This window comes from Lathamus discolor, chromosome 2 (genome assembly GCF_037157495.1).
Source record: "Lathamus discolor isolate bLatDis1 chromosome 2, bLatDis1.hap1, whole genome shotgun sequence".
NCBI lineage: Eukaryota > Metazoa > Chordata > Aves > Psittaciformes > Psittacidae > Lathamus > Lathamus discolor.
Window position 1 is genome coordinate 22,538,772 of NC_088885.1, and position 23,282 is coordinate 22,562,053.

General features: G+C 41.3%; 1 protein-coding gene across 7 annotated transcripts in view; it reads left to right on the forward strand.

Annotated features, from left to right (window-relative positions):
- LRRC3B (leucine rich repeat containing 3B) overlaps positions 1–23,282 on the forward strand; it is a 43,274-nt gene that overhangs the window by 13,387 nt on the left and 6,605 nt on the right. The window contains exon 1 of one of the 7 annotated variants that reach the window (XM_065669210.1): positions 10,036–10,053. The exons of the other annotated variants lie outside the window; for them this stretch is intronic. The gene's annotated coding sequence lies outside the window, so the exon portion shown is untranslated. Of the gene's footprint in view, positions 1–10,035; positions 10,054–23,282 lie in introns of those variants that run through there. 7 annotated transcript variants of the gene reach the window in all.

Here is a 23,282-nt window from a genome sequence, read left to right on the forward strand (position 1 = left end):
GTATGTGGGAAGGAAAAGTAAGATCAGCCCTGGCCCACGTGTGCAATGCCATGGAGTGACTCCTCTGGTGTCCTCTGCAGCTACCAGCACCTGCTTTTGCTTTGATTTCCTAGGCTTGCATCCAGAAATACTAAGGTTGCTGTGCGATCCCCTGCCTCCTAACCTCTTACATGGCTCAGTCAGGCTGCTTTCACTTGGCAGTGTTCCCATCGAAGGGATTTGGTCCAACGAGGGGAGCTTTGGTTTTCCTGTATGTCCAGGATATATACAGCTTCATGACAGTGAATGGTGCTCTGATTTTCAATGATGAGACGATGAAGGCATTAACGAAAAATCGGGAAGAGGGCACAGAAAGGAACTCTTTAAAAATTCCCGATTATTGGTTTGTGGTTTTGCCTGTGGAGTCACAGAGAGCGATGTATGCTGGTACTTTACATTCACTGTTTTGCTTTGGTGATGTATGGATTTGGAATAATGTTTTGTAATTGTCTTTCACGAGTGATAAAGGCTGTGTATTGAAGGCTATGAAAAATAATAACCAGTATTTATTATGCCTGTAAAGCACCGTTTCATTTTGGTATTTTACGTTATGGCTGATTTAGAGAGGCAAGATTGATGTCAGCAAAATCAATTTACGGTTTTGTGGCATTGTGGGGGTTTTTGGGTCCTCTCCCATTATTCTACGTACCATCGAACTCTGAAACCAGGAAATATGACTTATGGACATTCTGTGAGAAAACATAGCACCAGGTAATTTGATTTGTGTGTACACAGAGTTAGGGCTGCAGGGTGAGAAAAAGATGTATGATGAGGGAGAGAAGGGAAAGACAGATGCTGGGTCAGATTGTGACAATACTGCCTGTGGTGGCATTGACAGTGCTGTGTCTCTGTCCTCTCCTAGTCAGCTGTCCCCTCATCTTGGGTCACTGCAGGGGTAGCTCAGTATTATGGGAAACAAAAAGGGGTCTCTTGCAGTTTTATGCTGGCTCTACCAGTAATTCTTCTTGTTTCTGCAATTTATATGTAATATTTAACCAGGCGAGGTCTGTTGTGAAGATGAAATGGAGCTATGTAACTCCTAAAATTCACCAGAAAGGTCACAAACCTGTGAGCAGGTGGGTTTCTTGCAGTTCCCTCACAGACTACAGTTAATTATCTACCAGAAGACATTATAAAGCATTGCAGTATATTCAGATATCATCTCTCTCTGTCCCTGCCTTTTATGCACTGAAACAGAAGCAACTGTAATTGTAGAGATGGTAAGAGGGCTGTAAAGGTTTATATAGGAGAATCACATCTATTTTACAGAAAATGCTCCACTTAAGTTTTAGGATTCTACTTGAACAATTGCCAGATAACACTCTTAGACTTTTAGAATATCACACAGGCATCATTGCTTTAGTCCTTTGCAAAATTTGAGAACTTGTAGTATGCACGGTAGCCTGGTGATAGAGGAGGGACACATAGGTCCAGAGAGCAAAACCAAGGTGGAAGGAAGGAGTTAATGGGAACACAAGAATGGTGAGTATGTGTGACGTTAATACACAGAAAAAGAGGGGGAAATCAGTCAAGCAAAGATAGGAATTAAAATATTAAGTGTTGTTTGAGAAAAGCAGCTGACTAATAGTCACTTGCTAGGGTGAGAACATGGAGGAGACTCAAGTGGACCTTCCCTCAGAGGTTTGGGAATCTCCAACATGAAGGACCTTAGGGTGGGTAGGAGGGAACTCTCCCTCTTAAGAGTGGTACAAATTAGATAGCTGAGGCAGAGAAAATTTTTAATGGTATCTGGAAAACAAGATATTAGAAATTAAGGTCTTGATGACAGGAGTGTGTCAAATTAATGCATTATGTATTTTTGGAATTATACAATGTGTCATAAACCAATTTTGTTGCATGGGAAATGTGACATCTTCTCCCTTGCCAGTGAGGTTTCCAAAGGACTGAAAAGCAAGGAAAATGTAAAGCAAAAAGAGAAGTTGTCAAATGGAGAAGAAAAACATTGACTGTGCTATTTAAACTGTATAAATCAGCAGTGGTGTATCGTACCTCTCAGCCCCTTGTGATAATTCTGTGCTAGAACTGATAGGCTGCTAGATCTGTTTTCCATTTTGGTCCTTTCAGGGCAATAGATTTTACCTTGACCTGTAAAGCCAGTCGTACCCTTTTACATAGCAGTGACTTCCCAGAGAGCAGAAACATAAATCTACACTTTTGCCATGAGGTACATGCTGTGCCTCACAGCAGATCTGTTTTTTAACTCACAAGAATGTGTGCAAGAGGATTTTGCTGGGCTGCTGAAAATACTCGAGCTGCAGTTTTACATACTGAATTCTTGTTTCTTCGGCTTGCAGAATCTGAACAGTTTAGAAAGCAAATGTAGAGTTAATGCCTGCAATCTGAAATGGTCTTCCTTTTTCAGAAAAAATACTGTTTCTGGCATTCTTGTTGGGAAGAGGAGCTATCCTTTCCAACATATTCAGTATAGGTATGAAAATGTTCAAAGAGCTGACAATTAAGAAGTATTATTCACTGATGCTGCTGCTTTGCTTCTAGTACAGTGAATATATTTTTGGAGTAGAAATAAGTCCAAGTCTCTCCAGGGGCTATTGGTATTTTGCTAATGCTAAATTAAAGTGTGCCATGTGCTGTGCACTGGGGGTGGTCAGTAGTGGCTTCACAGAATTTAATTGTGTGTGTGGCAGGGGTGCTCTGGGTCACTGCGTGGTAGGTGTGACACAGCCACAATCTGGCAGGAAAGCAGTCTTTCGCATCCCCTCGTGTTTTCATGAACAGGCAGGAGACATCTCCAAGCTGCTTCCCATCCTGCCTACAGGTGAAGTGGTCCAGCTCCTGTAGTGGGTATCCTGCGCAGCCGGTTTTTGTTCCTTCTGCTCATCACCTATCCCTTTGCTTTTTGTACTCCCAAACTTAAAATGAGAAATGTTAATTAGAAGCCATGAAACAGAGTTGGAAGCTGAGCTACCTTAAAAAAAATCAGTAAGTGAAGAAGCAGGTCTAAATTAGAGAAGAAGGGAAGTAAGCTTTATAGTCTTCAAATTTATCTTTCTATTAAGCTGTTGAATCATAGTTTTGGAGGTATCAATGCAAAAATTCCCTTTTTGGGACATCTGGTATATGTTGGAAGTCCTTAAAATGGCATGTTACCCTGTACATTTTGACAACTTGTCCTCTTAATATATATTTGGTATTATTTTTCTTGATAAGGTCCTTGCTTTTCTCAGCCGTAGACGTTGAGCTTGTTCACCCTGTCCAGACTGGTGCAGTCAGTGCACAGTGTGTTGCAGTATGTCTGAGCTAAAATAAAGTGTTAGTAGGAAGAGACCACTGAAATTGAACTTGTGAATCAAAGAATCATAGAATCAGCTGGGTTGGAAAAGACCTTTAAGATGATCGAGTCCAACTGTGACCCCAGGACAGCCAATTCCACCACAAATCCATGTCTCTGAGGGCTGCATCTACACAGTTTTCGAACACTTCCAGGGATGGTGATTCCACCACTGGCCTGGGCAGCCTGTTCCAATGCCTGAGCACCCTTTCAAATGAAGAAAGTTTCCCTAATATCCAATCTAAACCTCCCCTGGCACAGCTTGAGGCTGTTACCTCTTGTCCTATTGTTTGTTACTTGGGAGAAGAGACCAACACCCACCTCACTACAACCTCCTTTCAGGTACGTTAGAGAGGGAGAAGGTCCCCCTTGAGCCTTCACTTCTCCAGACTAAACTCCCCAGTTCCCTCAGCTGTTCCTCATCACCCTTGTGCTCCAGGCCCTTCACCAGCTCCATTGCCCTTCTCTGGACCTGCTGCAGCACTTCCATGTGTCTCTTGTAGTGAGGGGCCCAGAACTGAACACAGGATTTGAGGTGCAGACTCACCAGTGCTCAGTACGGGGAATGATCCTGCTGGCCACACTATTGCTGATGCAGACCAGGATGCTGTTGGCCTTCTTGGCTGCCTGGGCACAAGCTGGGTCATGTTCAGCTCCCGCAGTCAGCACCCCCAGGTCCTTTTCCACATAGCAGCTTTCCAGCCGCTCTTCCCCAAGCCTTGAGCACTGCATGGGATTGTTGTGGGCCAAGTGCAGGACCCGACACTTTGCCTTGTTGAACCTTACACCATTGGCCACAGCCCATCGATCCAGCCTGTCCAGATCCCTCTGCAGAGCCTTCCTACCTTCTGGCAGATCAACACTCCTGCCCAGCTTGGTGTCATCTGCAAATTTACCGAGGGTGCACTGAATCCCGTCATCCAGATCATCGATGAAGATGTTAAACACTGCCCCTAACAGCGAGCCCTGAGGAACACCATTAGTGACTGGTCATCAACTAGATGTGACAGCACTCACCACCACTCTTGAGGCTCACCCATCAAGCCAGTTTCCAGTCCTCCTGTCCAGGCCGTGGGCAGTCAGTTTCTCCAGGAGGACAACGTTGGAGATGGTGTCAAATGTTTTACTAAAGTCCAAATAGACAATGTCCACCACCTTTCCCCCACCAACCAGGCGGGTCACCTTGTCGTGGAAGGAGATCAGGTTGGTCAAGCAGGACCTGCGCTTCATGAACCTGTGCTGACTGGGCCTGATCCCTCTCTTTTCATGCATGTGCTTTATGATCTCGCTTAGGGTAATCTGCTCCATGACTATCCCTGGCACTGGGGTCAGGCTGAGAGGCCTGTAGTTTCCAGGGTCTTTCTTCCTGCCCTTTTTCTACAAAGGCTTCGTGCTGGTCAACCTCCAGTCCTCTGGGACCTGCCCACTAGACCAGGACTGCTGGTAAATGATGGAATGCCTTAGCGAGCTCCCCTGCCAGCTCCTTCAGCACTCTTGGGTGGAACCCATCTGGCCACATAGACTTGAGTGTGTGTAAGTCTTGCATCTGAGCCAGCAGATTTGTCTTTTGGGGAAGTTTCTTGAAGAGCCAAGTTGGAGGCCCTATTTCTTCTTCCTGCTCTCTTTTCTATCTTGCACTGAGGGCTAAGCAGCTCAGGCAACTGTGCAGTGGTGTGGACAGTATTCTGATGAGAGGTAACCATGACCTCTGTAGTGTGCAGTAACTACAGGGATAAATTTTTGGATGCAGCTCGGTGATATATAGTATAGGTGAAGGTCTGGGAGAAAAGTACCCCTGATGTGTACTGCACCACAGCAGTCCTCAGTGAAGGGTTGATGTCCTGGGGCAGGGAATTAGCAGGATCTGTGTTTGCAACTCAGTGCAGGTCCTGCATCTGGTTAGGTGGTGGCAGGGCAGAAGAGTTTGGGAGGAGAGCGAAACATCTGAAAATACATGGGGCTAGCATGGTGTTTGGGAGTCTGTGTGTGGAATGGTGGTGTTTTGCTAATTTGTTTAGTAATTTGTGATGGCAGGAGCTGAATATTTAACAGCTTAAATCTAAGCAACTGGCATTTCATGCTTTGGTGAAGAGAGAGTGGGTGAGTGAAATAGTAGGGGTAAATTGTGAATAGGAGTGAAACCAATATGTGCAGCTTTCTCTGAACCTGCCTACCTCTTTCTTTGTGTAGCACTGAGCAGCTGGGGCTGTGCTATCTCAGTTCATCATCACTAATCAGGCTGTAGAGCTCTGGGGATATGTTTTGCTTTCAGTTGCTTTGGTAGAAATCTAAACTTATTACCTAAATTATTTGCATTTAGACCAGCAAAACTGCAAACAGAATTTGAGCCTTTTTTGTCTGTGTGGTTGGTGGGAAGAGACTGCTAGCTTTGTTGAGTCAAAGAAGAAACTGCTTGAATACAAAATGAGAGAGCATTGGCACTATTGTGGAGTTTATTTCTTCTGTGAGGAAAATTACACTAATCTTAGTGGGAGTAAAACTAATCAAGTTCACTATAAATTAATTAAAATTACTTGTTTATTTAAAGACATTTTCCTAATCCACAGTATTTGTGCCAAACCTGTAAGAACATAGGACACAAGACTTGGCCAAGTTAGTTACAGAGGTGTATGAATTCCTTCAGCTGTTTCAAACATTTTTCAGGAAGGTTTTTTCCCCCCATTGAATTCAACAGAGTTTTTCTCTTAAGTGGCTCACTGCATTCCCTATATGCTTTCTAATGCCAGGCTAGGTAGATATATTTATGAGTTGCCATCCTAGACTGCTTTCTCCAGAGGTGTAATTTTGAGACTGGTGTTTCGTTTATTGCTGTGTTTACCTTGGTCTGAATCTATGATTCCATCTGTTGTTCAGATTGCAGACTGATGACTCATTCCTTTGCTTCACTGGATAGCTGCATGGGATCTATTCCCATACTCAGATGAGCTTTGGGAGCGAGCTAACGAGAAATGTTTACAGCATTCAGGGAAAATCACAATTCCACAGACACACTTGGTTTATGAAAAAAAAAGAAAAAGAAACCACAATCAAACAAAAAAGGGTTGCTGTAACTAAGCCAATTTTTAAAGAATAATTTATCAGTTTTATTTTGCCTTTGTTGGGCCTCACTGTGTATGCAAAGTATGTAAGAAGATGCTCTCTGCTCCTTTCTAGCACTCATGAATGAAGTCAGGGTGTTCAGAAGCAGAGCTGATGCTTCCACTCAGGAACAGGGTGTAGCAAAACCACCACCACCAGAGACATTCATCTCACATCCTGTAGAAATCCATATAAAGAAAGAACTCCTACTGGGCTGTCCACTACATTTAGAGGAGGTTTTTCTGTGCAAGAGCAGTTTTCTGCATACCATGTCCCTACATGACTTAGCAGCATCCAGTAGGTGTGAATGCTTGTCTCTACAGAGCAGGATATGCAGAAGATGAAAAGATGGGTGGTGGAGGGAGACATGGTGACTAACTCTCTATTCCTGGAAGTGTCCCCTCAGCATGGGGAACAGGATGAAGTATGCCCCAGATAGGCTCTTCACACTGTGTCATTGCTGGGGATTAAGCCATTTTCCTTGTGGATCCTGTGTTTGGCAGAAAGCTGTGCAGGAAGGATAGTGTGCCTCCAGATCTAAACATATGCAGAAATCAGTGCTTGCCTAATAACTTAATTCTTTATTATCCCCTGGTTTCTTCTGTTCTGTGACATGCGTTTCAGATACTGCACATGCTGATTTTTCTTCGCGTGCCATGTGGTTTTAACACATGGTGAAGGAAGGATATTCAGACTTGAACTATTTCATCTGTCAGGTTTCCAGTGTCACTTTCTTTTTCTTCTTGGTATTTCTTCTGGTATTTTTATTTAGTTTTTTTAAAAATAGGGCATTGAATTTAGATTGTTACCATAGAACTGGTTACTCGTGTTCATTACTAAAAGGTATATTAGTGAGCTGCAACTGAAAGAATTAACAGGGTATAATTTTGCCTTTTTTTTGCAGGGTAGGGAATTTGCTTATGTTAGTCTTTCTGCTTTGGTAGGTCTGTGAAGACCACAAAGTCTAATTTATCTAGGTAATTCTAACTTGTACAGTTTTCAAGTTTTTATCTGCTGGCTTTGAATGGTAAGGGGGAATTTGTAATAAAGACTTGTCATGGAATTTGAAGAACACCTTAATGCTCAGGGTAAATAATCTCTTTCCTTATTTAAGTAAAGTTCTCAGCCAGTACTCTTGCTGATGGCATCTTTTTGAGCTAACCTGGATAATTGTAATGTGAAGAATGCAACAGCCAAGTGATACCAGGTAGTATTTTTGTTATCTGCTTGTAAGTGATGCCCTCATGGTAGTTAAAACGACATAGAGTTTAGACTGGGCATGCTCAATCGGACTTCTGAATGCTGTGTTCATACCTCTTCTCTGTTAGCTACCTGGGACCCGTCTTCACCTAGTAAACATTTCTTGTGGCCATCTGGAGAATCTGCGTGACCATAGTCCACAAAACTGTTCTTCAGCCCCTCTGCCGAGCTGTGTTTGCACAAGTTAGAAGCTGGGTGGGGAGGGTGAGCACTGGGATTTCTCTAAGGCTGGTTTATTAGGTTCCTACAGAGCACAGGAAAAACAGCCTTCCATCCAACTGTGTATAGTCAAGTATCGCTTATAAATGTTTTCCTTCTTTTTTTTTTTTTTTTTTTAATAGTTTGGCTGTTGAGCTTTTGAAACCGTGAAGTCAGTTGTGTTCTTGTGTACCAGATTCTGCAGAAGGTTTTTGGCCAATGGTGGCTGATATGGAAGAGGAGTGTGGACTAATTCTGTTTAACAGCTTGTGCAAAATATATGTAGGAGTGTAAGGAAGAAACTGTCACTACTGAATCTCAGAAAAAGTAAATGTAAGAAAAATGTTTAGAATTTAGGCAGGAAGGAGAACATGGTGTGCACGGATTGAACGTGAGACATCAAGTCCACTTTCAAAAAGGGAAGCTATCTGAATGCTGTTTGGGAAGTTTGGGTAGTTTTCAGATAGCATATCCTGTTGTATCTTGCTTCTTATTAACAAGCCTTTACATTTTTGGTGCATATCATAGTTTTACCACATGCCATTACAGCTGCTGAATAAGGCTAGGGAAATTTGTTTCTACCGAGGATGAGTATCCTCATAGCACACTCACAAGGAGATTGGTTGATTGTATTCCTTACCTTTTGATGGAGCTAAAATGTTTTTTTACAAGCCACTTTGAAAAAGCAAAATGCATTTCATTGATAGTTATATGAGCACAAACTTTATGTGCCATTTTTTATGAAGCAGATCAAAATGGTAGTTTACAAACAACGACTAAAGCAAGGCTTTGAAGAAAAAAAAACAAGCCACAGACTTGGCTTCTATCAGTATAGCAAAATATTTACTTAACTGAGTGTGACTTCCATTTGGTGTTGTAAGGGAAAATATTTTTACACTTCATTTCTTCCCTTTACCATAGTGTTGAATCTTGCTTACTTTAGGTAGTCATGCGTGAATACACCCTATTAAGTAGTATTTTTATGAGTTATCTGAACATTTTAATTTTTTATGCATAGTTCTATGAATTAAAAAATGCTGCTTGAAAAAATGGTTTCAGATGGCACTGAAAGATCAAAGTAACTCATTATTGGCTTCTTTACATAGGTACTCTGGGTTCTTTTAGGCATTAATTTTTGTGTATATCTCTTATTTTTATTGTCATCCGTCAAATTAACCAAAATGAAGATACCACAAGTTAAATAAACAGAGAGACAGGTTAGCCTGTAGAAGCGTTGAAAACTTTTCTAGGAAATAGCTTTTTAAGTTGGTTTAATCCAAATGGTCGAACTAATAAGGCTAACCAGAAAAGAATGGATGTTTTTGTGGAGAAGGATGAAAGACATTAAGAGAAAGTTGTGAAACCCGAGGGGGAAGTATACAAACAGTGACTTTTGAAACAGTCTAGCCTTATGACCAGAAAGAACTAAAAAACCCATAAAGATTTAGTTGCTTCCTTACCATCAGACCTTTCCACCATGTGCAGTACTGTAAGCAGCAGTGAGTAAGCAGTGGTTGTCATCACTCAGAGGCAAGGACTGTGGGCAATTATGTGGTGGGCTGACTTTTTTTAGGGTTTAATGCCTAGGGGAGCTTCTCTTCAATATAAAACAGGAGTAGAAATTGGACTTGTTGCCTTGAAATATAAAACCAAATTGTTCAGGGCATTCGAAATGAATTTGTTTGCTACCAGTGCCATCAGTCCTTGAATTTTAAAGGAGTTCCTTTTGTTACTGTGAACTTGAAAATTGAGATGGTGCTTTTCTTTTGGGGCATGAACTACATGATCCAATGACATAGTGCCTTTGCTTGCATGTGGAGGTCATCTCTACAGCTGACTAACTCTGTGGCTTTGGAAGAAATCTGGTCAGCACTAGCACTCCCCTTTTCGCCTGCAGATTATCTGGACCTATACAGGTATGGAGCAGAGATAGTATGTCTTGCTTTTCCAGCAACTTGCAGCACTTGAACTTTGCTTCAGTCTGACCTCTTGGGAGCCACAGAGATTGCTAGGTTAAGCAAATAGCCTGATACAAAGTTTGACTAATACCAGGAGATGAAAACAATTGTGCTGGCTCTGCTGAAAAATAGCAGCAGAAAGCCACAGAGAATCCCCGAGTGAATGCAATCACAAGGTACCAAGCAGAGGTGGGTGTTCGTGGTTTGGCAAGCTGGGGACGAGCAGGATAAAAGCCTGTTTTCCTTTTAAGGCTTCAGTGGTAGGCTTCAAGAAAAACCTTTGTGGCTTGTGCCTGTAGAACTCTACATGTGAGTTGGCATCAGATTTTCTAAGCAGGATTGTAAATGAAGGATGGAAAAATATTTTTCCTATTACAGTCCATTTACTGACTTCTCAAATTAATAACACAAGTTGGAACTTTAGAAAGCTTGATCTGCCGTGGCTCAGTTCAGCTTTTCCTGAAATCATTGGGAAACTTTACAAGATACTTATGTAGGGACAAAGTCCAGTGAGTTTGTTTTGCTTTGTTTTTTTTTTTTTTTGTTTTGTTTTTAAGCCTTCTAGCTACATTTTATAGGATTTTGTTCTGTAATTTGAGTGCAGAAAATAGAATGAAAATTTACCCTTGTTTTCTGGCCAGTCTGTGTGGCATTTTAGTGCCCAAAAGCATTTAGAAAAACCCCCTTAAACTTCTTCTTTGTCTTTTTTTTTGTTTGTTTTGTTTTGTTTTTTTCTTTAAGGGCAATGTTCTTAAAACAGCTTGTGTGAAAGTAGGCACCCAAGTCAGTGTCTAATGCATTGAAATCAGTCAACTTAATTGGTTCATTAGGGATGTAGAATTTATTTACCAGAAGTTTGGCCATGTGTGGCTTGCTGTCATTTAAAAATCTTCTAATTTCAAGAGTTTCCAAATAAATTTATGTGTATTTATTGGAGATATTATCATGCTGTCAATTCAGTAATTCAAATTTTTTACTTCAGTACAGTTACATAAATGAAAAAATATTTGTAGTTTTGGTCCATTGCTTTTAGATGATGGTATGATTTAAAAAAGAGCAGCACTATTCCAAGTTAGAGTGTAATGCACAGAGCAGTGCAATAATTGGGTGTCTTCAATGTTTGTTTGCTAATATAGCTATTTCTCAGGAAGCACTGTTGTTGTGGAAACCAGCATAATTTTAATTAAAGTTTTACGCTATGTGCCTTACAATTAACATTTTAAAAATAGAACATCTGTAATTGGACTTGTTTACCCACCTAGTCATAAAGGAAACTGTACTCAGTGGTAAGATATTCCATAAACCCTATCTAAATGATAGAAAACATCTGCAGCCAAATTTTGGGTTTGGGGGTATGTGTTTATAACTCCCTGTTGCAAGTAAGCACCCCATGAAATGCATCTCTTCTTTACAGACAACAAGATTGTACAACCATGTGTAATATAAACAGGAAATTAAAATGTGCTTCAGTAGGACTTAAATGCTGTGATGCAAGGTCTGGCATTATCTCTGTCTTCATTTATACTGCTTTCAAGTATTTTTATTTTTTTTTTTTCTTGAATTGTAGCTCTTTCAGATGTTTTCTTTAATCTATTTGGAAGTAATTGCAGAATGTGAGGCTGGAAGGTAGCTCTTAGTCCAATCAAGTCTCTTAGGAGATCACTTAGTCCAATCCCTTGCTTAAAGCAGAGTCACATGGACCAGGTTTCTCAGGGCTCTGTCCAGCTGTCTGATGCTGTTCCTAATGCAGCCTGTGATGCTGTATCTGCCCTTGCTGCAAGGGAGCGTTTTTGGCTTATGTTCATATTGGTGGCTGCCAGGACCCTTAGGTCCTTCGCTACAAGGCTTCTTTCAAATTGGTCCACACATGTACTGGTACATAGAGTTATTCATCCCCGGTTGCAGGACTTGGAATTCCCCTCTGTTTAACTCCATGAGGTTTCTGTCAGCCCATTTCTCCAGTCTGTGCAGGTTCCTCTGGATGGCAGCATACCCATCTGGTGTTGCAACTGCACCTCCCAGTTTTGTATCATCAGCCAACTTGCTGAGTCCTCTATCCCATCGTGCAGGTCATTCATGAAAATGTTAAATTGCCCCCAGTATAGACCCCTGGGGATACTCCTCTAGTGACTGGCCTCCAGCTGGACTTCATGCTACAGTCCACAGCCTTTTGAGCTGAGCAGTTCAGCCAATTATCTGTCCACCTCACCATTTATTTAGTCTGTACTTCTTTGGTCTGTCAGTGAGGGTGTTATAGGAGACAGCCTCAAAAGCTTTGCTGAAGTCAAAATAAATAACATGCACTTTCATCTGAATGACATGAGCCAGGCATCTCATTGCAGAAAGCTATCAGGTTGGTCAGACGTGATTTCTGCCTTCATAAATCCATGCCGACTACTTCCAATCACCTTATTTTACTCCGTATGTTAGGGAAATTGTTCCCAGATTTATTTGCTCATCACCTCCCCAGGGCTGGAGGTGAGGCTGACCTGTGTGTAATTTACTGGATTCTCCTTCTTGAAAATAGGACTTTTGCTTTCTTGAAGTCCTCAAGAACAATCTGTGATCCCCATGACCTTTCTAAGACAGTTTAGAGTCTAGTAGCCTCCTGTTAACGTCGGCCAGTTCCCTCAGCACCTGTGGATGCATCCCCCTCAAGACTTACGGGCTTGTGTATGTCCAGTTTGTTTGAATGTCCCTTAACTGGATCCTCCTCTGCTGATGACAAGTTTTCATTGCTCCAAAATTTCTCACTGGTTGCAGGGGCCTGAGATTTCTGAGAATGGAATATTGGAGGAAGAAATACCTTCTAAACTGACTGCCTTTTTTCTGGTAGTAGTCTGTCCCTCTATCCCCTCAGAGACAGACTGAATGTGCTTTAAATGCAAACCATTTCTTTGCAGAATGTGTATATTAAATAGATGAGCTACATTTAAAGTCTGTTGATTGACCTGTATTTAAACTATTAATGTCTTTCCATTATTACATTGAAGAAAAATTCTAGTGCGTAGCAGAGTACTAATCTACCAAAAGTGGGAGGTTTTTCTCTGTGCTGCTCTGTTGTGTTGGCCTGGCTGAGCTCTGGATGTGCAAAGATGTGTAACAGGAGTGAGTACAGGCGGTGCAGGGATTTCTGAGACATTTTTCATGTGTCAGAACAACAAGGTGTATTAGTCTGCAGTCACATTCACACTGCCACTGAGAGCTGTTGTCTGTACCTGAGCAAGGTTGTTTTCAGCTTGTATAGATGTAACAGTCCACATCTACAAACGTTTCTATGCAGCCGTCAAATGGAGAAAAGGAGGTAAGAAAAAAAGATGAAGATGCTGTTTCCAGCTCAGCGGGAACCTGACAGCTCCTGAGCTGAAAGGATGCTGGAAGTTGTTGCTTTTCAGGGTACAGCCCTGGCTCCTGGGTTCTTCGAAGCCCCGAGCCCAGCAGCAGCTTGGGAATCCCAGTGCTCAGAGGGCTGCAAAGCACAGATTTTTCCTTTTCTGCTGAAGCATGTGCCACCAGTTAGTCAGTCCTGCCCTCCAAAGAGAAGCTGGGCATCCCCACTGGGTAATGTCCGAGCTGAGGAGCCCCCCATCTTTGGCAGCAGTCATCTACTCTTCCAGCATGGCTCTGCGTGCTTTATGTTAATAATAACTTTTTAAAAGCCTTTCAGTTTCTTAGGGTTCCTTAAACAGCCAGCAGCTCTTGGGGTTGCTCAGCAGCAAGGACACAGCTTAGCATCGCATGGGGATCTGCCAGGGTCACTCCTCTTCCTGCATGCAAGCAAGAATGGCTCCAGGTGGGAACTGTGGCACTGCCTCAAAACTAGAGGGAGACTGCAGACGTTGCAGTAATTATTCCCAGGGTAGCTGTGCCATCTTTTGGGCTGCTTTCTGCTGGCACTGGTGCACAAAAAAGGGTTTTTTTTCCTCAGCGTATCTTATGTTCCACATGCAGAGAGTTGTGGTCAATGGCTCAATGTCCACTTGGAGACCAGTAACGAGTGGCGTCCCCCAGGGGCTAGTGTTGGGACTGGTCTTGTTCAACATCTTTGTCGGTGACATGGACAGTGGGATTGAGGGCACCCTCAGCAAGTTTGCTGATGACACCAAGCTGTGTGGTTCGGTTGACACGCTGGAGGGAAGGAATGCCATCCAGAGGGACCTTGACACGCTTGTGAGGTGGGCTGATGCCAGCCTCATGAAGCTTAACCATGCCAAGTGCAAGGTCTTACAGCTGGGTAGGAGCAATCCCAGGCACAGGTACAGGCTGGGCAGAGAAGAGATTCAGAGCAGCCCTGCAGAGAAGGACTTGGGGGTGTTGGTCAATGAGAAAATGAACATGAGCTGGCTTCAGTGTGCGCTCGCAGCCCAGAAAGCCAACCGTATCCTGGGCTGCATCAAAAGGAGCGTGACCATCAGGTCAAAGGAGGTGATCCTGCCCCTCTACTCTGCTCTCGTGAGACCTCACCTGGAGTATTGTGTGCAGTTCTGGTGTCCTCAACATAAAAAGGACATGGAACTGTTGGAGCTTGGAACTGGATAACCTTAAGGTCCTTTCTAACCTAAACATTCTATGATTCTATGATCTTGTTGTTAATGCTTCTTGTTAAGTCTGGGTTGCAAAGTGTGTGTCTTGTCCATAGGTATGTTATAATAACATATCATAACTTACCTCATATTAGGTGTCTAGTCTTACAAACTCTTTGTATGATCTTATCGCAGCCATAGGATCATAGAATAGTTAGGGACCTTAACAGCATCTAGTTCCACCACCCCCCCCCCCCCCCGCCATCGTGGGCAGGGACACCTCACACTAAACCATGTCACCCAAGGCTCTGTCCAGCCATTTGATCTTCTGCTTCCCATCCTTACTAAGATCCTTAGTGCAAGCCCAGACAAGCAGCATCCTGTTCACCAGTTTGTAAGGGGCTGTATCCATTCGTACACTGAAGAACCTTCTCTTCATTTTGAGGAGAGCTGACTGAAAGCTCCACTGAAAGCTGAACTGATTGAAGAAAAAATACCATCTTTTCAGTAAGACTGAAAAATGCTAGTGCAATATAAATTTTGTATTTTAATTACAAATGTTCATACTATATGTTTTATACATTGGATAATGTTTTATACATTTTTTTTGTCTCGGGGTTTGAAAGTTTTTAATTTTTTAAAAGTCATATTTTATAAAATTATTTATAAAATTTTCATAAAATGCAGTAAGAAAACATGGTCCAATAATATTAAAAAATCCATTAAAGTGTCAACAACACCTTTGATACCAATGCTATGAAAACCACAGCAGAAATAAGAAATGACTTAACTGAAACAATGGCACTGTAAAGAGAAGGATGTAAAGTAGTTTTCTTTATTTATTTCTCTTCATCTGCCATCAAGATTTGAGCCATATCTTATTTTAATGAATAAAGGTAGGCTGTACAATTTTAAATGGGGAATACTTTAATGATTTTTAAATAATTATTAACAGGTTTTAAATAGAAAATATTTTCTCTCATCTTACTGCTAACATTGATTCTAAGAGAAGGTAGTATTTCTTTTGTTATAAATAAATGATTGCCATATTAAGGCAGCTGTTAAAATCAATTATTTTAATCAATTATTTTAATCAGTGATTAAATGAGATCACTAATTCTTAATGAAGTTGTTTATGCAGCCATGAAAGTAACTTCATAATAGGAAATGATGGTTTTGTGGGTTAATATTGTAGATGAAGTTGTAAGACAGCTCCAGGGCTGATGGTTGATTTGGCCACTTCTTCCTCTTTGCAGAGGTGTTTACATATGCCAAGGTGCATTTCAATGTTGCAACTCTGAAGAATTGACTTTCATAAATCTTGTTAGAAATGAGTGGTTAGTGAGCAGACAGGGATTGCAGGTGTCATGGCAGGGCTTGGCATACCAAAGAAAACCTGAGGCTACTTGGGCTCTCACACCAAGTGAAAAAATTCGCCTTTATGTCTCTCCTGGAGTCAGACTGAAACGAGACGGGTAGTAAACAACTTCTGTGCTATAATAGCACAGAAAACTTCTGTGCTGTAATAGCAGGGTGCCTTAGCATGCAGGTGGTTTGGAACAGAATCAGGTGCCTTTAAGCATTGTTTTCTGGTGCCTTTAAGCATTGTTTTATGGTGCCATGCGTTTCAGACTGAAAAATGGCCACAAGCTTTATTACTTTAATATTAATGCTTTTTCATTACTCTCCCCCTGCTCCCTTCCCCCACAGACTGCTGCATTCATCCATTATAAAGTGGCTCGCTCTTTTTCTCATTATCTGCCATTTTTCACAGCATGAGGAGGAAGAAGCAGGTGGGTGGCAGGAGGGACAACTGAGGACATAATAGCACTACATCTGTTGTCAAACAAAGCCAGATCCTGGGCTGCCACTAGATAACCTGTTGAGGTAACTTGCAAAGCCCTCAATGATAACAGCATCCCTCCTGCCATGGCTGCCGCTTTCTAGTGACTTGCAAGGAAGCTGCACTTGTTCCAAGAGCTACTCCCATTAGGGTTTTCCATCCTCCCTCCTGCTTCTTGATGGCAGGGGTTTTGCAATGCAGGTGTTGATATCCATCCCTTCCAGACACTTGCAGTCAGATATTTCCATCATGTGTCCACTGAGGGCTGTGTACCAGGATGTTCTAAAATTGGGAAACAAGTAGTAATGATTTGCAGGACCGAATTTGCCCTGCTCCCTCCTGCAATTTGGAAAAATGGTTTCATTTTTTATTTTTTTTTTTTTAATCCTATTCTTCTTCTCTTCCTCATTCCAAATATGTCAAGTTAAGTTTATCTCGGTGCCAGTACCGCCTGTAACTAGAGCTAAATTAGCCCTTCTGTTAGCTCTGCTTGGTTTTCACTTTTGAACAAGCCCTAGTAAAATAAATCATGTCCCACTTGTCTTTAAATTTCATTATCATGACCTAACTTAATTTGCTATAAATTATTTCTACCTGAGTTTCTTCGGTTGTGAACTTTCAGCCTCAAGTGTCTTGCTCATTGGATCATTGCCCAGCTAATCAAGATACTTTTATTTTTCTCCCTTCAGATCTCCTGCTTTTTCTATCAGCTATCTCCGCCAAAGTCAACTTGGCTGTATAACCTCCGTGGGGACACACAAAGAGCAAATGCATTCTTGTCTTTAAAATAAAGATTTTATTGAACTGAGTTTCAGCATCTTCCTGTCATGCTCTAGTGCTTCTAATAAAGACTTCTTTTCCCTTAGAATAAATGTGACCTCAACAGTTTGTTTTCATATTTGAGGCAGCCATTGCAACACTTTCTTTTGGCTCTTCCTTTCTTTTATTTTCTCTTTGGGAAGAATGACTGACTGACTTGAAAATCTCTGCTCACTCAGTGTGGAGCAGCTGTGCCTTGGTTTTGTTTTTTTAGCATGGCTAGGTTTCATGTCTGATAAAGACTACTGTTAATTTCCACTGAGAGCTGCCATCCTTCTCTACACACACACACACACACACCTCATTCCTTTTCTTTAGCAGTTGTTGATAAACAACTTTTATTTCAGCCCCCTGAACACTTAAGGCTCGCCTCTGTCCATGCTGCTGAGTTGCAACCAGGCTAAATATTTTTGCTGAGTAAGGCTCAAAGAGCCCTTAAAGGATTTCAGCCTCCTACATCACTTGAAATGATCGTATGTCCTCAGAAGAAAAACTTACACAGTGAACTTTTTATCACTTTGGAAAAATAGTGCATGGTTTAAAAAAATAAAAGTATTTTACATTTTACCTGACTTTTTGGGAAGCCTTGGGGATGCTCCAGAGCAGTCATTTCAAAATGAAAACATGCTGATTGTTGCCTAGGTGGAACACAAGTAATTTGCAAAGTCCTTTAGTGGCAGCTGAGGGACTCACCAGTACATTAAAACAGTAGCTGTTTTTTCTAACTCTCATTTGGAGATAAGTGCTAACACACAACTGCTTCTGATGAGCAGTCAAACGTTTTCTTTTACCATACTCTTTCTTTTGAAAGCAGACACCCTTGCTTGGTGTCTAGATCCTGATGGATCAGATAAATCTGCTAGAGTAGTTTAACTATTATGGTGGATGTTGACAAAATTGATCTTTCTTGGGGCATTCAGACTCTGCTGAAGTCTCCCATTACCTTCTGGTTCAGGATGGTGCAAGAACGGTGGGTACAAAAGGTACTGCCTTGGGTACCCAGTCTCCTTAGTTCTGACATGTTTTAGTCTGATCTAAATTACTGGGCTCAATATGAGGTTTACTGGTAAAATGACATGTCATGTGATAGGCTAGATCAGGTTAGATGATCTAATGGCTCCATCTGGCCTCAAACTCTTAATTAGGGAAGTGCAGCCAGCACAAGATGGCATTGAAGCTTTCCATTGTTAGATTTTGCTTGCCTGGGAGATCCTGAGCTGAAGCAGAATTGCAGAGGTTGTACTTGGGCTAGTGTTTTCCTCGCCCTATAATGCCAGTAGCAGCCAGCCGAGCTAAATGCTAGTCCTGATGGGAACCTGCTAATCTTGGTTTCGTGAAGGTACAAAAGCCCTGTGTCTAACTCTTTCAGACTGTCACACGTTCAGCTTTTATAGCTGTAATGGTATCTAAATACAGAAATAAATTCTAATATTAGCTCGGTACTATGGCATTCATTGACAGAAAAAGATAAGTTTCTCTGGCAAGCTGATGAAAAAGAAATTACAGCTATTTGAAGTTGCTCATGGATTAAATATTTAAAGTGGGGATGTGGTTGTACTTGTGGGTGGTTTGATGTGGTAGAGGTTTATGATACTTTTGCTTAACACCCTTGGTGCAAAAAATGGGAAGTACGTATGTGTGTGTTGTTGTAGATGTGCTCTTTGCTTGCTCAGGTATGCAAGTGGCAGTGTGCAGGTTTAATAACCACGGACATAGCAAAACCAGCATCAGTGATCAGCCACTTTGTTTGGCAAGCCCAAATGGCTTGTAGTTAACTCAGTGTGTCACTTGATTCCAGAAGGTTACTTGAATGTCTTCTTAAAGTTGTTTAATTGCTTATTGATCTCATAATTATTCCATACTTGCTGTCTCTTTTACCATTTTCTGAAATGTATTGGTAGGTCACAATTTTAATTTCTTCAATGGAAGATTGTGTGTTTGTGATGTCGAGCATTCATTTTTAAGTTTTGAAATTTTAATTGGGTATTTCAAACTCTATTGGCTTCCTTTATATACAAAAGTTACACATTTCACTTTTCTTGCATTTTTCTAAATCAGATACTCCTGCATACTTCTGAAATGTCCTATTGTTGTACAGGTAGGATATTTGAAAGCGCAAGGAGCTGAATTAATAACAGCTGAGGTACTCTATTCTGAAGTGCTGTCCCCTATTGCTAATTTAGCTTGTGGTTCCCCCCACTTCTTTTCAGATTTTTTCATACACAGTAATTGTTCTGGGAGTATGTTCTTTTTCTTTGTGGTCTCTTCTTGTAGGTGTTAATCAGATAGTTTTATTCCAGTAGTAGCTTCTACTGCCCTGGTTTCTTTCCTTGCAGATTCCTTGTGTCATACATTATTGCACTGTGTTTATGTCACTGGGCAGCTGTGCATGGAGAGGAACATCCCTGATTTCCTGTGGCTTAAGATAACAGGGTAATCTAGATCCCAAACTGGATGCTAAGCTGCCACTGTGGCACTGCCTCTTCTCACATCTGTGTTTCCTTTTGAGTCATATAACCCAAAGGATGGTCTCATCTGTGGTAGCACACTATATAGTTCCTGGGAACCTGCACTATGGCAGAGGGACAGCTGGAAGAAGCAACTTTCAGTCATGCTCTGCTTCATTCTCCTCCTCCCTTCCCCTGTCTTTCTTTGGAGTCTGTAACACATTTCCTAGGATGCGAAGGTATCTGCTGCCAGCAGCTGTCTTGCTGTCTTCTTTGTGCAGCTGTTGTCAACTTCACCAAGCTGCTAGCATGTTCCTTGCTGAATGGTCCCTTCAGGTTTGCATGTTTATTTCTGCCTTGCTGGTTTTATTATCAACACAGCTTCCCCAGCCTAATTACAACTTATCTCTTCCTACTGCCTACTAAGTTACAGGAACATTTGGATGAACCTCAAATGAGCCTGAAGATAGCAGTATGCAGAACCAAATAAGCACTCTTAAAAGTGCAAGAAGGGTATATAGGTGGTCTGGATCTTGCTTATCTTTGCAAGGTGGTACTTTAAAGGCCTGTTAGTTTCTGATAGCACAGGTTTTGTTACCAGCGGAGGGGTTAGATTTACAATTTGCAAAATAAAACCAGGATTTTCAGTTGGACACCATCTGCAGTCACCAGATGCAGTTATCAAGATTAAATTGAAAGACTTGTCACTGATTATGCTGGTAATCATTGAGGTGGTCAGTGTAATTACCTTGAGATTGAGAAAATGTTTTCTCTGATATGGTACTGCAGCAGAATTAAGTTGAAGGGGCATCCATCATTAGCTACTGCGTATGGCTCCAACTAAGCACGTTTTTCACTTTGATCACGTTATTTAATTATATGCAAGAAAAATAGATGAGCAAATATTGTGAAATTGACCTTTTATTTTGAAAACATTTTCCACTGAATTCCATCAGATTTATTGAAAACCAGACTTTAGAACAGACTTGAGTCAGGGTCTCTTTACCCAAGGAATGCAAAGTATTTCCACTTCAGATTATTTTAAGCCTTCAGAGTATATTATTTTCTAGTATAGATCATATGGAGGATTGACTCAGCTGCTGCTGGAAAGGGTTTTCTTGCCAAACAGAATGGTTGTTGATGTTTTCTCAGAAAATGTCACTGAGACTCAGTAGATATAATTCCAGACTCTAAAAATGTTTTTGACTGTAATGCAAACGAATAATTAATCCAGAGACAAATTACATGGCTTTTTAGAACTCTTTACAGTCGTTTGTCTGTGTTGGAGCATTTCCATTTAGCATCTGTAATGTGGTTCTTTATGTTCTTATACAGGGGTAAAAAAAAATTCCATTTTGCAGATATGTTTGCTGAGCAGTAACTGGCATACCTCGAGCATTTCTTCATGCTTGTATAGATTATCAAGCCAATTTCTTGCCAATATAGCGATAAATGATGTTCTAGAGATTATATTGATCTTATTTCTATCTTACGACTTTAATTCTTAACTTACTTCATGTTGCCATTATATATGCACTGTAAGCATATGTAATGCTTTCTTTCCTTTTTCAAATGGCATAGATATGCATATAAAATGTGGTTTATATTTCCCGGAAGGGTATATTGCTCAGGGAAGGGACAGGAGCCTTTTGTAGTCATATGAAGAGGATGCAAGAGATAAAACCGGGAAAAGAAGGCAGCACTGAATGTCTTCTAAAAAGCAAGTGATACAGTCTGTGTTAGGGCTTGAAAGGAGGAGGTCTAGGAGCATCACTGACAACTGTGTCTTTAATTTCATTCAAGTATATCAGATTTCATTCCAGGAAATATGCTTCCAGAGGAGACTTCCTAGAGCAAAGCATTATAGGAAAGATAGGAGATACTTGGTAATATTTTTCTGCCTTTGATCTGTTATTGTATCTGCTAAGCTTCACACAATTATTTATCAGCTGAGAGTTATAAAATAATTCCTGACTTGACATTAAAAGGGAGAAAAGTCAAATACGTTTTTTAACATAGACCCAACTCATCAGTCTTAAAGTGCTGATTCATTTGCCCACACAGTATAATTAAGCTGTTAATCTGTAATAAGGAGTGATACATTCAATGATCTCACAATCAGAAAGTGATTATAGCCTAAAATGTTCATTTGGCTCTCCTCTACCATTTATTACTCAGTGGCTGTTAAGAGAGGGTATTCGTAGCTTAGGATCTGTAACTTTTATCTACACGGTCTGCTTCTGCAACTGGGACTGTTTTGCTATGAGCAGCTGGCGGAAAGATGTCTATACTGGGAAATTTGGGGGAACAAAATGTTGACATTCTGAGTCCTGTCTTAGATGAGAATATTCTAGTTTGAGCACTTTTGGTGTTTCATCAGATAATGAATCCATTATGTACTTGGAGTTCAGGCTCACACTGATTAATCATGACATTTCAATTATTCATTGAATCAGTGATCATTTGCACCCCTTTCCCCCACCTCATTTGCTGTTGGCTTCTGTTCATTTCTGTTCTTACTGCTGTAGGATTTCATCTTGCTGTGTTCTGAAATCCTGAAAATCTTCCACTGCCAGAGACTTTCATCTGTGAATTTACATCACCTGGCGCCTTGCAAGCAGCTCTTGGCTCTCCCTGGTTTGGTGCTTGATAGCATTTTAACTGCCTACCTGCCTTCAACAGAACTGTGCTGTGAAGCAGCCAGGCAGCAGCAGTGAGTTTGAGTACCAGGGAGAGATGAGTGAAAGACAGAGGTTGTCCCGAGACTCGAGACCAGATTCTTGTTTCATCTGCTAAACTGCATCTCCTGTTGGTGTGCTGGAGCCACAATCAAGTTTCCCAGCTCAGTCTGCCTGTGCAGCTAGTGAGATTGCCACAGTGCCTTCCCCACTGACAGTACACAGGCAGTGTTTTAAAGGATTGGGTTGTTTGTCTGCAGGAATTCACTTGGTACCCATGAAATTTGTTGTACTGTAGCACATGAGCAGCACAGAGATGAGACGCAGCTGCTGTGTTCTCCTTTGGGTCCTGCAGCTCCCACTCATCGCCAGCTTGCAGGTATCCTCACTTTTAGGCTTGGTACTCACTTAGTAACGTTGCCATGGTGTAGCTTTATCACACGTCCACAGTGAACAAAAATACCTTTTTTCTTTTCTTTTCTTTTTTAATAATTACTGTTCTTTTGAATCTGTCACTTTTGAGCCATCATCTAAATACTGGAACAGATTTAGAGTAAGATGTAGAAGAAGGAGGCTCCGCATTTTTACATCTATCTTCTTGTGTTTTGAAACAGTTGTGATCAGATTCAGCCCACAGGTGTCGGAAGAGGCAGACAGGATTTCATGAAGGTTTTTCCCCCAGTGTGTACAGTCTGTTGGCCTCCAGAGACTCAGCTGCTTTCAAACACAGCATACATACATTGCACAGGGCAATCCAATGTGTAGCTTAGTGGAAGGTCTGTACTAACCAGTAGTATAAGATTGATAAAGGATAGGATGTATAGAAGTAGTTCTTCCCATGGATATCTTCTCTGTTTTGGTTCTTCATAAGTATGCTATCTGCAGTTATTTGGGAGTAGTGGTGGCAAGTCTGTTTCTCTGGTTCAGGTAAAATTGTCCTGTCCTCAGTCTTTTAGCAAACTGGACTTTCCAGCTGGGCTAATCACCCAAGTATTTAAGCCTTTAGTCTCCAGCTTATGGCTGTCTTGTCAGTATTACATAAAAGGTAATATTTTTAGAGATAAATTAGTATATGGCATTTTATGACAACAGGCAGGGGGAAAAGGGT